General features: G+C 31.4%; 1 long non-coding RNA gene across 10 annotated transcripts; it reads left to right on the top strand.

Moving 5' to 3' along the window:
• The first annotated feature begins 7,127 nt into the window (after nt 1-7,127).
• Nucleotides 7,128-11,523, top strand: LOC112783824 (uncharacterized). 10 transcript variants are annotated; one of them, XR_003193617.3, is made up of 11 exons: nt 7,128-7,553; nt 7,852-7,925; nt 8,029-8,316; nt 8,420-8,581; nt 8,710-8,937; nt 9,062-9,120; nt 9,744-9,975; nt 10,107-10,281; nt 10,522-10,600; nt 10,697-10,817; nt 10,908-11,523. It is a non-coding gene; the product is annotated as an uncharacterized lncRNA (long non-coding RNA). The 10 variants fall into 10 exon arrangements; XR_003193616.3 differs by having other exon boundaries at nt 10,522-10,587; XR_011878605.1 differs by having other exon boundaries at nt 8,460-8,581.
• Nucleotides 11,524-12,525: the final 1,002 nt, after the last annotated feature.

Below are 12,525 nucleotides of genomic sequence, written 5' to 3' on the forward strand. Positions count from 1 at the left end.
CAACATCAGCTTGTACCTCTCCCAAGCATCGAAGAGCGACTCACTCTCTCCTTGCTTAAAGGTCTCAATGTCTATCATCAACTTAGTCAGCTTCCTTAGGAAAAAGAACCTATTCAGAAACTTGTCAACAACCTTATCCTAAGTGTTCAAACTCCCCCTTGGGCTGGTTGCAAAGCCAATCCTTTGCTTAATCCCTCACAGCAAATGGAAAAGCATCAGTCTGTAGACTTCAGGATCTACTCCATTGGTCTTCACAGTATCACAAATCTGTAAAAAGTCAGAGATGAATTTATTGGGTCTTCCTGTGGGAGTCCATGAAACTGGCAATTCTGTTGCACTAGAAAGATCAACTCTGGGTTGAGCTCAAAATAAGCTACTCCAATAGGAGGTATACTAATGCTCCTTCCATAGAAGTCGGGAATGGGAGCTGTATAAGACCCCAAAAATCTTTTGTGTTGAGCACCCTCATCCTGATCCATAGTGATTTTAGTGTTTCTCTGTAACAAGAGACAAAGAAAAGGGAGAGCCTCTATGTCAAAATTTAGAGAGCTCCCAGTGAGATATCCCAAAGAAACAAGAATTAAATATTTTTTGTTTTGAATTCGAAAATAATTAAATAAAATACAAAAAAAAATCGAAAATAAATAAAATGAAATAAAAATAACTTAGAAAATTCGAAAAATTTTAAAAATTAGGAAGAAAGAGGTTTAAAAATTTTTGAAATTCAAAAAGAAAGTAAAAGATAACACCAACTTCTGAAATTAAAATTAAAAAAATCAAACACTAACTAACAAGATTTGAAAATAAGATAGAAGATTTGATTTTGAAAATTTTTGAAATTTTTAAAAGAAAGAGTCAATCAAAGATTTGAAAAATTAAATTTTAAAAGAAAAAAGTCAAACAGGATAAGATAAGATTTTAAAATTTAAGACAAAAGATTTGATTTTGAAAAATCTCAAATTTAAAAAGAGAAAGTCAAAGAAATATTTTGAAATTCAAATTTGGAAAGAAAAAGTCAAACAAGGGAAGATAAGATTTGAAAATTTAAAAGATTTTGAAATTCAATCTTGAAATAAGAAAAGCTAATAGAATACTAAACTTTTAAAAATTGAATTTAAAATTTGAATAAAAATTTAATTTGAAAATTAAATTTAAAATAAGATAAGATATCAAAATTTTGAAATTAAAGAAAGAAAAGATAAGATAAAGAATTGAAATAAAAGATAAACTAGAAATTTAAATAAAAACAAAAAGATAACTAACAAGACACCAAACTTAAAATTTTTTTTAAATTAAATGATACTAATTTCAAAAATAGAGAGAAAAACACAAAAAGACATCAAACTTTAGAATTTTTAAAATCAAAGACACTAATTTTTGAAAATCTTGAAAGAAAAACACTCAAAGACACCAAACCTAAAGATTTTTTAAATCAAACAAAGAAAAATACCAAGAAAGTTTCGAAAACCAAGCAAGAAAAACAAGAACAATTTTTGAAAAGTCAAGAAAAGAAACAAAAACCAAAGGGACACCAAACTTAAAAACTGACACAAGACTCAAACAAAAGGAAAAGATGATTAAAGAGAAAAAAAGTTTTTGAAAAATTTTTGAAAAAAAAAGAAAAAGAAAGTTCGAAAAAGTTTTTAAGAAAAACAATTGAAAGAAAAATAGTAAAAGGTACCTGATCTAAGCAACAAGATAACCGGTAGTTTGTCAATCTCGAACAATCCCCGGCAATGGCACAAAAAACTTGGTGCGTGAAATTGAACTTCACACAACTGAACCGGCAAGTGCACCACGTCATCCAAGTAATACCTCACGTGAGTGAAGGTCGATCCCATGAAGATTGTTGGATTGAGCAAGCAATGACTATCTTGCAAATCTTAGTCAGGCGAATTGAAAAGTGTGCTTGTTGTAAAAAAGCATAAAACAAAGTAAGAACGAAAGGAATACCAATGTGATGTAGAAACAATAATAAGGAATTAGTTAAGGCTTCGGAGATGCTGGTTCTTCCGGATTAATACTTCTTATCCACTACTTTAACAATGAGTGATTCATTCAATGGCAAGGCTGTAAGTGATTAACGCCAGGGTCAGTGGTCATTAATCTCCTCTTATCCAAACCAAATGCCAACTTCAGTGGTCATTCAATCTGGGGAGGGTGAAGCTCTCGTATTCAATTTGATGATCCCACTCAAAACGCCACAGACAAGGTCGGATCTTCCAGATCGGAGAATGAAGCTCTATGATTCTAACCTTAGCGCCACAGAAACCTCAGCCACCCACGGCTAACAGGATTTTATGTCACATATTCCAATTAGCCCAGATACATGTTGGAATCTGTGATGCACTCTCAAGCTGTAGCTCAACACTATCCTGTCAGGGACTCGCACGAACTCATGTAGAATAAGGGGTCATACGTCAGTTTCACCCCAAATTCATAAGGATGAAAAACAAAAATACATCATAGAATAGAATCAAACATCCATTAAAGTAGAAAAGTAATTGTATCAATCTATTGGAATAGCAGAGCTCCTAACCTTAACCTAAGAGGTTTAGTTGCTCATAATTTACAGAAAATAAAAAGGTGTAGAATGTCAAAAGGTTGGAAGAAGATAACTCTACTTCCAGAGGAATGCCTAATTCCTAAGTGATCTCCCCTTTAAATAGGAGATGCCTAAATATGTTAACTTAAAACTAAAAAGTACAATGGTAAGACTAAACAAGCTAAAGAGCGCTAAAATTCACTTCTGGGCCCACTTGGTGAGTGTTTGGGCTGAGATTGGCGTCCAACTTGAGGGAGTGGGCATTGAATGCCCACTAGGGATGTCCACACTGCTTTCTTGCTCCCTTGGTGGCGTTAAACACCAGTTTGGGCGTTCAACTTGGGAGGTTGGTCCTTCTTGGGTGTTGAACGCCAGAAAGGGGGTAGTTTGGGCGTTCAACGCCCATTTTGGGCAGTTCTCTCCAACGAAAAGTATAGACCATTATATATTGCTGAAAAGCTCTTAAAGTTAGCTTTCCAACGCCTTGAGAATGCATCAATTGGACCTCTGTAGCTCAAGATATGCTCGTTGGAATCCAAGGAGGTCAGGATTTTAAAGCAGTTGTTGTCCTTTTTTTACCTCTGAATCAGACTTTTCCAAAACTTGCCAAATTCAGTCAGAAATTACCTGAAATCATAAGAAAAACACAAAAACTCAAAGTAGTATCCAAAAAGTGAATTTTGCTCTAAAACCTACTAAAACTTAATAAAATTTAACAAAATATAACTAAAAACACTAAGAAAACAGTACCAAAAAGGGTATAAAATATTCACTCATCAACAGTATAAATTTCACCGATAATTATTTACAGGCGAATTTTTTCATTCGCTACAAATTACCGGCAGATTTAGCGGGTGATATTAACTTTTAATTGGAAAAATTCTAGAGTTTGTTACCATCAGATTTATCTCCCGATAAATCTGACGATAATCTTAAATTTTAATTTTTTTAAAAAATTTGTTTAAAAATATAATATACAATTTTAAATTTTTAAATTCAATAATTTTTAAACTAAAAACATTTAAAATTTTATAATTTTTTATAATAATTTTTCTATAATTTTTCATTAAAAGTGTATAAATAAGTTCACACATCAAAGTTTAAGAAAAAAAAATAATTACTCGTGTATGGAAAAAAGTAGCTCTATAAACATATACTTTAAATCCATAAAAGATGAAGTTACATAAAGTTCGATATGAAAAATAAGATACCTCATGGTGGCTAAGTAAATTGCATAATTGAAATTTTCTAGACAATAAAATATTGATAAGAAAAATTAATTATATAAATAGTATATCTATTTAAGATTCTATGTAATCATTAACTTGCATATGTATGACTTTCAAATGGTATATATATTTAAACTTATATAATTTAGCAACTTACAAACCTATTGTCTACAGGAGTATTTTTTGTAATAGCAGGCTGTACACTTTTAATTACAAATTATAAACATAATCAACACACAAATTATAATTAAACAAACAAATCAAAATTCATATATTCAAATGAGTAAATTACAACAAAGCCCCAAAAATTAATTATATAAATGTTTCTCGCCCTTGTTGTGTGCTGCTTATCGTGCTTCTTGGTCTCAGTTGTCCTATTTTTCTTCTCGCCATTGTCGCTAAAATTCTGGTATGTGAACTGAGTTCTCTTTAGCTGGGTTCTTGTTGTGTTGTGTTGATTGTTAATTTTCTTGATTAATTTGTTCATTTTTCATGTATGTATGTATGTATGTATGTTTGTATGTGTATGAGAGAGAGAGAGAGGATATTTTTGTCGGAATTACGATTTTAAAATAAAGTTTAACATTAAGGACGATTTTGAACGAAAAAAAACGTTAGAAGATGATTTTAATATCGTACTTGGTCCTAAGCAAAAAATTAAAGTATTAATATTTATTTTTATTATTTTATCCGTAAAAAAATCCAAAAAGTATAGAGAAAGAAACATCTATATTGTATGATATTATTTTTGCTTTAAAATAATATATTTTGGTATAAATATAATATAATATTTATAAACTCATATATACTAATTTGATATTAGATTGGCCCAATTTAACCTAATTTATTTCAAATCAATTTAAGGTCGGATCAAAATAGATTCAATAAAATATTAGGACGAGATTCGAGTCTAATTAAACTCGGTCCAAAGTTAAAGTGAAGTCATCCCGTTATTCTTATTCAAGGGTCCATTGTTATTATTATCCACTTCTTTAGTAGTGAGAGGTTATGGATCTTGCATTCCCTTACATTGAACCTTTTCCTCCCTCATTCTTGTTATAGCTGCATGTCCCAAAGAAAAAAATTCTAATAATCTATGAATTATGAAAGTAAACATGCAATTGAAAGGATAAAAAATAAAACAGATCATCGTTGACGAGGAGCATGCAGAGGGAAAGCTCACGTTTGAAGGCTTGGATCTTGGTCATCTCAATCCTACAGTCGGTTGAGGAAATCATCAAGCATGGCCAATTTGTTAGAAATTTTTGTGCTCCGAGAAACATCGCCCTGGAACATTGATATGGCCAATTTTAGACGAATGATAATTGAGTCTGATTGCCAGAGTATGATCGAGAACATTAATATGCTAGCTGAAAGTCAACCCCTCGACTCCTTACTTCGGCTAATCTTTGACATGAGGAACAGTACATGGGATTTAAACTTCAAACATGTATAGAGAGAAGCCAATTTCTGTACTTATTGGCTGGCCAAGAACAACCTTAGAGATAGAAGTAGTTTTAGGTTTCTAGATATGTGTCTCCAAGACTTAGAACATCTGGTTCAAAATGATGTATTGGAGGTTCCTATCCTCCATTTGAACTGTAATATGTAAATTTTTTTTTTCTTTTTTCAGGTTTAGGTCCCGTTCAATCACAAAAAAGAAATAAAAATATTTCAATTTTCACCTTTAAATTAAAATAATACTCTATCTTAATTTTTAAATAAAAGGATGTTGTTAGGTCATATACTTTTAGAGGAAAGTAAATAAACCAATGTGTTCTTTGATCACATCCTTTAATTTTGTAAAAAACTAAAAATAGTTTTGGTCATTCCTTCAAAAGTGGGAAGAATATCTTAAAGAAAAAGTCGTCTCGACTATTGAGTCGCCAGATTGGATTCTCTCAATTTTTTTATTTAAGAGGACAAAGTGTGATTTTTTACTATACATTTTTTTTGTGAGACTAAAAAAAATGAAATTTTTTTTAAAGAATTAAAGATCACACTTTACTCTTTCAATTGAACGAAAATATCCATTTTTTTGAGTAGTCAATTTCCTTCTTTCCCTTTTATTTGTAAGCATCACTTTATCCAAAATCATGCTTTAATATTAGATTATCATATGAGATTTATTAAATACCGAAATTTGTTGCTAAATTTTGTTAACATAGAGTATTTGCTAAAAAAGAAAAATTATTAATAACGATTTTAATCTTTTGAAATTTAATTTTCTTTTTAAAAAATTTGTTAATAACAATTTTAATTGACTGAAAAATATATTTTTTTAAAAAGTTAAAGATAAAAATATAATTTTAAGAGACTAAAGATATAAAAATCATTATGTATTTTATCACCATTATATTAATAAAATGTCACAAAATTAAATGGTAACCTTTAAAATAAATAAATAAATAATGAATAATAAATGTTTTATAAAAAAAAAAAAGTAAAATAGGACAGCCAACTTAAATACTTTCGAAAGATTAACAACAAGCATATCAGATAGCTCTGTTGTTGAAGTAGATATTATAGTATGTTAATCCTTAGAATTTATGCTGGTTAGTTATGCTTTTTAAAGAGATATTTATACTAAAAGTATAAATATTTTTTTATGTTTAGTAAATAAAAAAAATTCATGTGTTTGTAGTTATGTTTGCAACATTTAAAAATTAGAAGTATTTTCTAAAGTATTCAAAACACAATTTTGATAAATTACTTTTGTAAAATAAATGCTTTATCAAACACTATAAAAAATTCATCGGATACCATCGGATTTACTAAAAAATTTGCCGGTAATATAGTTATCGTCGGGATAAATACGACGGATAAATTTTGTCGATAATTGTTTATAAGCAGATTTTTTTGTTCGTTACAAATGACCAGCAGATTTAATTAGCAGGTGATATTAATTTTTAATTTGCAAAATTTTAGAGTTTACTGTCAGATTTATCCCCCGGTAAATCCAACGGTAATCTTAAATTTTATTGTTTTTAAAAAATTTGTTTAAAAATACAATATATAATTTTAAATGTTTAAATTCAATAAATTTTAAACTAAAAAATTTAAAATTTTATAATTTTTTATAATAATTTTTTCTATAATTTGTCGCTAAAAGTGTACAAATAAGTTCACAATCAAAGTTGCCAATGAGTAATACACTACTAAAAAAATTAGTTTTAACGACAAATTTTTAGTGGCCATAATACAATGGCTACTATTAATTTTATTTAAACTATGTTTTAATGGCAATTATATATTTACCATTATTATTATATTTTATAATGGCAATTATTACTATTGCCATTAAATTATTACTATCTTTCTACTTTTAGTTCTAATTTTTCTCCATCAGTAACGGCAATTAACATTATTGCCGCTAAGCTTTTTATTTTATTTTTATTTTTATCATTTTTTCCATCAGTTACCAAAGGTAGTTAAAACCTCTCCTACTAAATCAGAAACTCAACGGCACAACCTAGAACTTCCCTCCATCACCAACCACCGCCGCAGACCTTGCCATCGCCGACAACCGTCCACCATTCAAACTGCATCGTTGTTCCTATTTTCATCCTCCGCCTCAGATCCGCGTTGCTATCGTCGTTTCTTCATTCGTCTTAGATCTATGTCGCTATGGCGGAACCGGTATCAGTATCGTCAATGGCGGCAAAGAAATTCGGCATGGAGGATGGAGAGCTTCTTGACCGGATGCTCGCTCGTTTGGCTCTCTGCGAAATTCTAAGCTTGAGCTCGTGCTCTCTAGTTCCGGCACTGTTCGCGAAAAGGTTCGGCAATTCTCCTCTCTCTCTCTCTCTCTCTCTCTATATATATATATATATATATATATATATATATATTTTTTTTTTTTATTTGTCAGCAATTTCTTTTTAGATTTCAAATTTGAAGATTCTACTGCTGATTTTTGTGAATAATTGTGTTAATTATGCAAATGTCATAGAATTTCAAATTTGCGGTTGTGAGGGACTCAGGGAAATTGGAATTAGAATATAATAGTAACAAATTGTATAGTTTTGAGTTCTACCAATTTTGCTTCTATTGTTCAAAGGTTTCTGTTAGTTGCAGTTATTGCCGTTGCGGTTTCTGAGTCCAAGAAGAACAAGCAGATATGGAACCTTAAGAAGTCTGTTGAGCTTAGGGTAGTAGATTGATTCCTTTTCCTTTCACCTTCACTCTTCTCAATTTGTTTTCTTGTTTTGAAATCATGATTTTGTTTTGTTTTTGTGGCTTTTTACTTACCAGGACCAGGAGCTATCAAGCATGCAGCAGAAGCTTGACGATCTTTGTGAGAAGTTAGACAGCACTAAAGAGCTCTCAACCTGTTATAATTTCTCTGACTCGTGTCGGTTCAGTGATCTAATTATTCTCAACTCCGGCGACTATGGCGGAGCAACACCGCAAGACGGTGCTTGATTCAGGGTGGCTGGCAGCCAGGTCCACCGAAGTCCAATTCACTGGAATCCAACTCACCACTACTCACCCCCCTACTTCCCCCACTTCACCATGGATGCAAGCTCTCGTCCCTGGAACGTAATCTCTCTCTCTCTCTCTCTTGATTGTGACAAACATAGCATTATTAGCTTTTAATTACTATCCATTCATGCATTTCCTTTCATTCTTGTCTTTGTGGTAGTTTACTATCTATTGAATTGACAATGTTATGGGGACCTTAGCGAAGAACAAAGTGGTGCCTGATCCCTTTTATGGACTTCAAAATGAAGACATTGTAGATATTGCTGATTCTAGAAGAGATTATTATACCTTCTAGTTTTTTACCACCTTTAACTGTAAGCTGGTACGTTTCTTCTTCTCATGTTGAAATTGATGCTCTGTTGTTGTGGTTCTTTATTTGATATTTGTTTCTTTATTGTTTTGATAGATCATGGATTGACATAAGTTAACTAATTACTGAATCCTTTGCAGTCTATCAATCAACACTGTGATCTGAACTTTCGTGGAATCAATTACTATGCTAATGTGTATTTGAATGGGCACAAAATCACATTGCCAAAAGGAATGTTTCGAAGGCATGTAGTTGATGTCACCGATATTCTTCACCCTGATGGCAGTAATCTTCTATCTGTTCTTGTTCACCCTCCCGATCATCCTGGGAGAATTCCTCCTGAAGGGGGACAGGGTGGTGATCATGAGGTCAGGATACGGTTTAGAGCTTATTAAATCAGTTAGGGCTTTGGAATTGAGAGCCTGACGAGAGTTATAGAGGAAGTGATTGATTATTGTAGTGTCTAAGTCATTCTCGTTTGTTGCTCTGCAGATAGGCAAGGATGTTGCCACACAATATGTGGAAGGCTGGGATTGGATAGCTCCAATAAGGTCACTTACTTGATTAATGTTCCATGGACAATGTATTTCCTTTTATTTTCCCTTAATTATGTCAAATAATATATAAAAACCATCATTCTTTTAAATATAGTGCATTTTGAGCATTACATGTTGACTGCTTAAAATTTGAAGAGAATGTGCACTACAGAATGGGTCATGTAAAACAAAATGCATCTTTATCTAATGCTAGTGTTGAATTTGGTTGTAGAGATAGAAATACTAGAATATGGGATGAAGTTTCTATTTTTATTATTGGGGTGAGTTATATACTTATATTAAATATGTTATTTCACTATCCCAAATTCTTTTCATGCATGAGAATTTGTCATTGAGACCATTTAAGTTAGCCTTTTTTCTCCTGATCGTCCTTTTCGGTTCAGTGCATTGTCCTTCCTCTCCCTTCTGTATTCATGGTTAAATATAAAGAACTGCTAGTCCTGTCATATACTGATTTTTTTGTAGTTCTCAATTAGAGAAATGCTATGATACCTTTTTCCATACAGCTAATGAATTTGATTGAGCATTCTTTAGAGTTTACTTCTTGATAGTTGATAGTGCTTCTAAGTTCTAACCATTACTTGGGAGGATGATTTCAGTATCTTTGTTTTGTGCAGCCAGTAAAAATAATTGATCCGCACTTGGTGTCATCATTTTTTAACAATTATGAAAGAGCTTATCTACACACAACTATTGAGTTGGAAAATAAGAGTTCCTGGACTGCTGAGTGTTCTTTGAGTATCCAAGTGATCATGGAACTTGAGGATAACATTTGCCTAGTGAAGCATGTGGAAACTCAATATCTCTCAGTTCCAGCAAATTCAAGGGTGTAGTATAACATTTCCTGAGGTCAGTGACAACATTCAATTGCTTTTGACAAAGTTTAGTCCACTGTGTGGATGTATCTTATTCTCACTCTTAAACTGCTCTAATCCTATTATTATAATTGTTGAAATCAACTTTCATATGATGGGTGGAAGGTGCCATGGACATATTTCGGCTCTTACCAGCAGATCTGCTCCAAAAACCAACATTCATTTGTTTCCAGTTGTCCTTTATCTTCGTAGCAGTTCAATATTTAAACACAAAGTGGTTACAATTCACGTCCTACGGCAGCTGGCCAGTCTAATTAAACTCATTGAGACACTGTTTCAGGTTAGTGACTCAACCATTGTCGTTGTTATCCTTTTAACGATATGTTTTATTGTTTAATTATTTTCATGGACCTTGACTCGCTGCTTGTTGAAAAATAAAATGAAGGTGTTTGGCTGACTGACTACAGTCACTAATTTAGTCATAAATTGATTTGCTGATATATACTTGGTAATCTGAAAACATGAGATTTTGGTCTTAGGAACCTTCTATATATCTCTCATAAAATGATTGCTTGATCAGCTTGACAATATTTAATGAGGACAACCATACTGGTTTCGAGATCACAAAAGTTCAGAAGATTATGCTGTATGGTTCAACGGTAGTTTTAAACTAGTGATCGATTTTTTCAGTCGTCTTTTTTGATATATGATGACTTGGTTGGCATAATCATTTATGCCACTATTTTGTCAATCAGATTCTAGCAAAGGGATAGGCCAGTAAATGGACTTAATGGAAGGAGCAAATCAGATATCACCTCAAAAACCAGAGCATCCCCTGGAAGCAGAATGGTAGCTACTAAAAGCAAATATGCAAAGGTAATTTTAACTCTTCTAAGTGGAACTCCATTACTTGTTCAAGTTTCTGTTATTGTTGTTTGAACTTTGAAGGCTATTTTGTTTTGATAGGAAAAAGAAAGTAGAAAGCGAATGGAGGAAAGAATTGCGGAAAGAAGTGCTTCTAAGAAGACTACTTCAATAGACACCAATATTACTTCCAAGAACAAGCCTAAGATTCATCCATCCAATAAAAAGACTAGGAAATCACAAAACTGGTCCTCGAAACTCCACAATTGAGTAGTAAGTCAGAAAGTTTCAAAAGCAGTTCCTACCAAGAAACCATCCTTGAAGGCAAATGCAGTTCCTTTGGAAAAGAAGAAACAAGGTGTGTGAAAGAGGTGAAATCTTCAAAGGTGAAAAACATTGACTAAGCTATCAATTCCTTGAAGAGTGGCCAAAGATTTATAGTTTTGGATTCTTTAGTATATTCATGATTCATGATTTTTCTTTTTCATTTACTTTTAAATTTTTAGATCAATTGCTAAAAACGAAAGTTAGTAGGCTACTTTTAAAGGTACAATTTTAGATCATTGCTAACACTTGTATTGCTACATTAATGTAATATAGTTATAGGTTTGTAGTATTTTTTGTTGTTTAGATTTGTAACATGGTATATTATTTTTCAAGAGAAATTTGTGTATTAATATTTTGAGTTTAATAAAATATCTCATTTTTTAGCAATAAATTTTAGTGTATTTATATTATGCATAATAATAACTATTCTTGGCAAAAATATATACTTGATTCTAGAAAAAAGATAGTTCGTTGCTTCTAAGAAAATGAGTATAACTAAAAAAAGTCTTAAGATTTTAGCGGCAATAGTAATGGCAACTAAAATTGAATAATATTACAATTTTAGAATTATTTTTAGTGGCTATATAAATTGCCAGTAAAATGAGTTTTGGCGGCAATAGTAATGGCCACTAAAAGTGAATAACATTGCAATCTTATAATTACTTTTGGTGGCCATATAAATTGCCAAGAAAATGGCCACTAAAAGTTATATACTTTTTGCGGCCATTAAAACGGTCTTTACCGGCAAATGTTATAATTACCACTAAAACCTTTTAGTGACAAAGCATAAGACGGCTAATGTCTAATTGCCGGTAAATGTATTAGTGACTATTTTTATTGCCGCTAAAAACAAAATAAATGGCCGCTAAAAGCAATTTTTCTTGTAGTGATAGCTCAAATGGCATAGTCTCCCCAAACTCAATTAAGAGGTTGCGGGTTCGAGTCTCCTATCTTTGATAAAAAAAAAGTTCACAATCAAAGTTTAAGAATAAAGTAAAAAAATAATTACTCGTGTATGGAAAAAAGTAGCACTATAAACATATATTTTAAATCTAGAAAAGATGAATGAAGTTACATAAGGTTCGATATGAACAACAAGATACCTTATGGTGGCTAAGTAAATTGCATAATTAAAACTTTATAGACAATAAAATATTGAAAAGAAAAATTAATTATATAAATGATATATCTATTTAAGATTCTAAGTAATTCATTAACTTGCATATGTATAACTCTCAAATGGTATCTCTATTTAAACTTATATAATTTTAGCAACTTACAAACCTATTGTCTACAGGAGTATTTTTCGTAATAGCAGGCTATACACTTTTAATCACAAACTATAAACATGATCAACACACAAATTATAATTAATCAAACAAATCAAAATTTA

Source organism: Arachis hypogaea, chromosome 20, assembly GCF_003086295.3.
Source record: "Arachis hypogaea cultivar Tifrunner chromosome 20, arahy.Tifrunner.gnm2.J5K5, whole genome shotgun sequence".
Classification (NCBI taxonomy): Eukaryota; Viridiplantae; Streptophyta; class Magnoliopsida; order Fabales; family Fabaceae; genus Arachis; species Arachis hypogaea.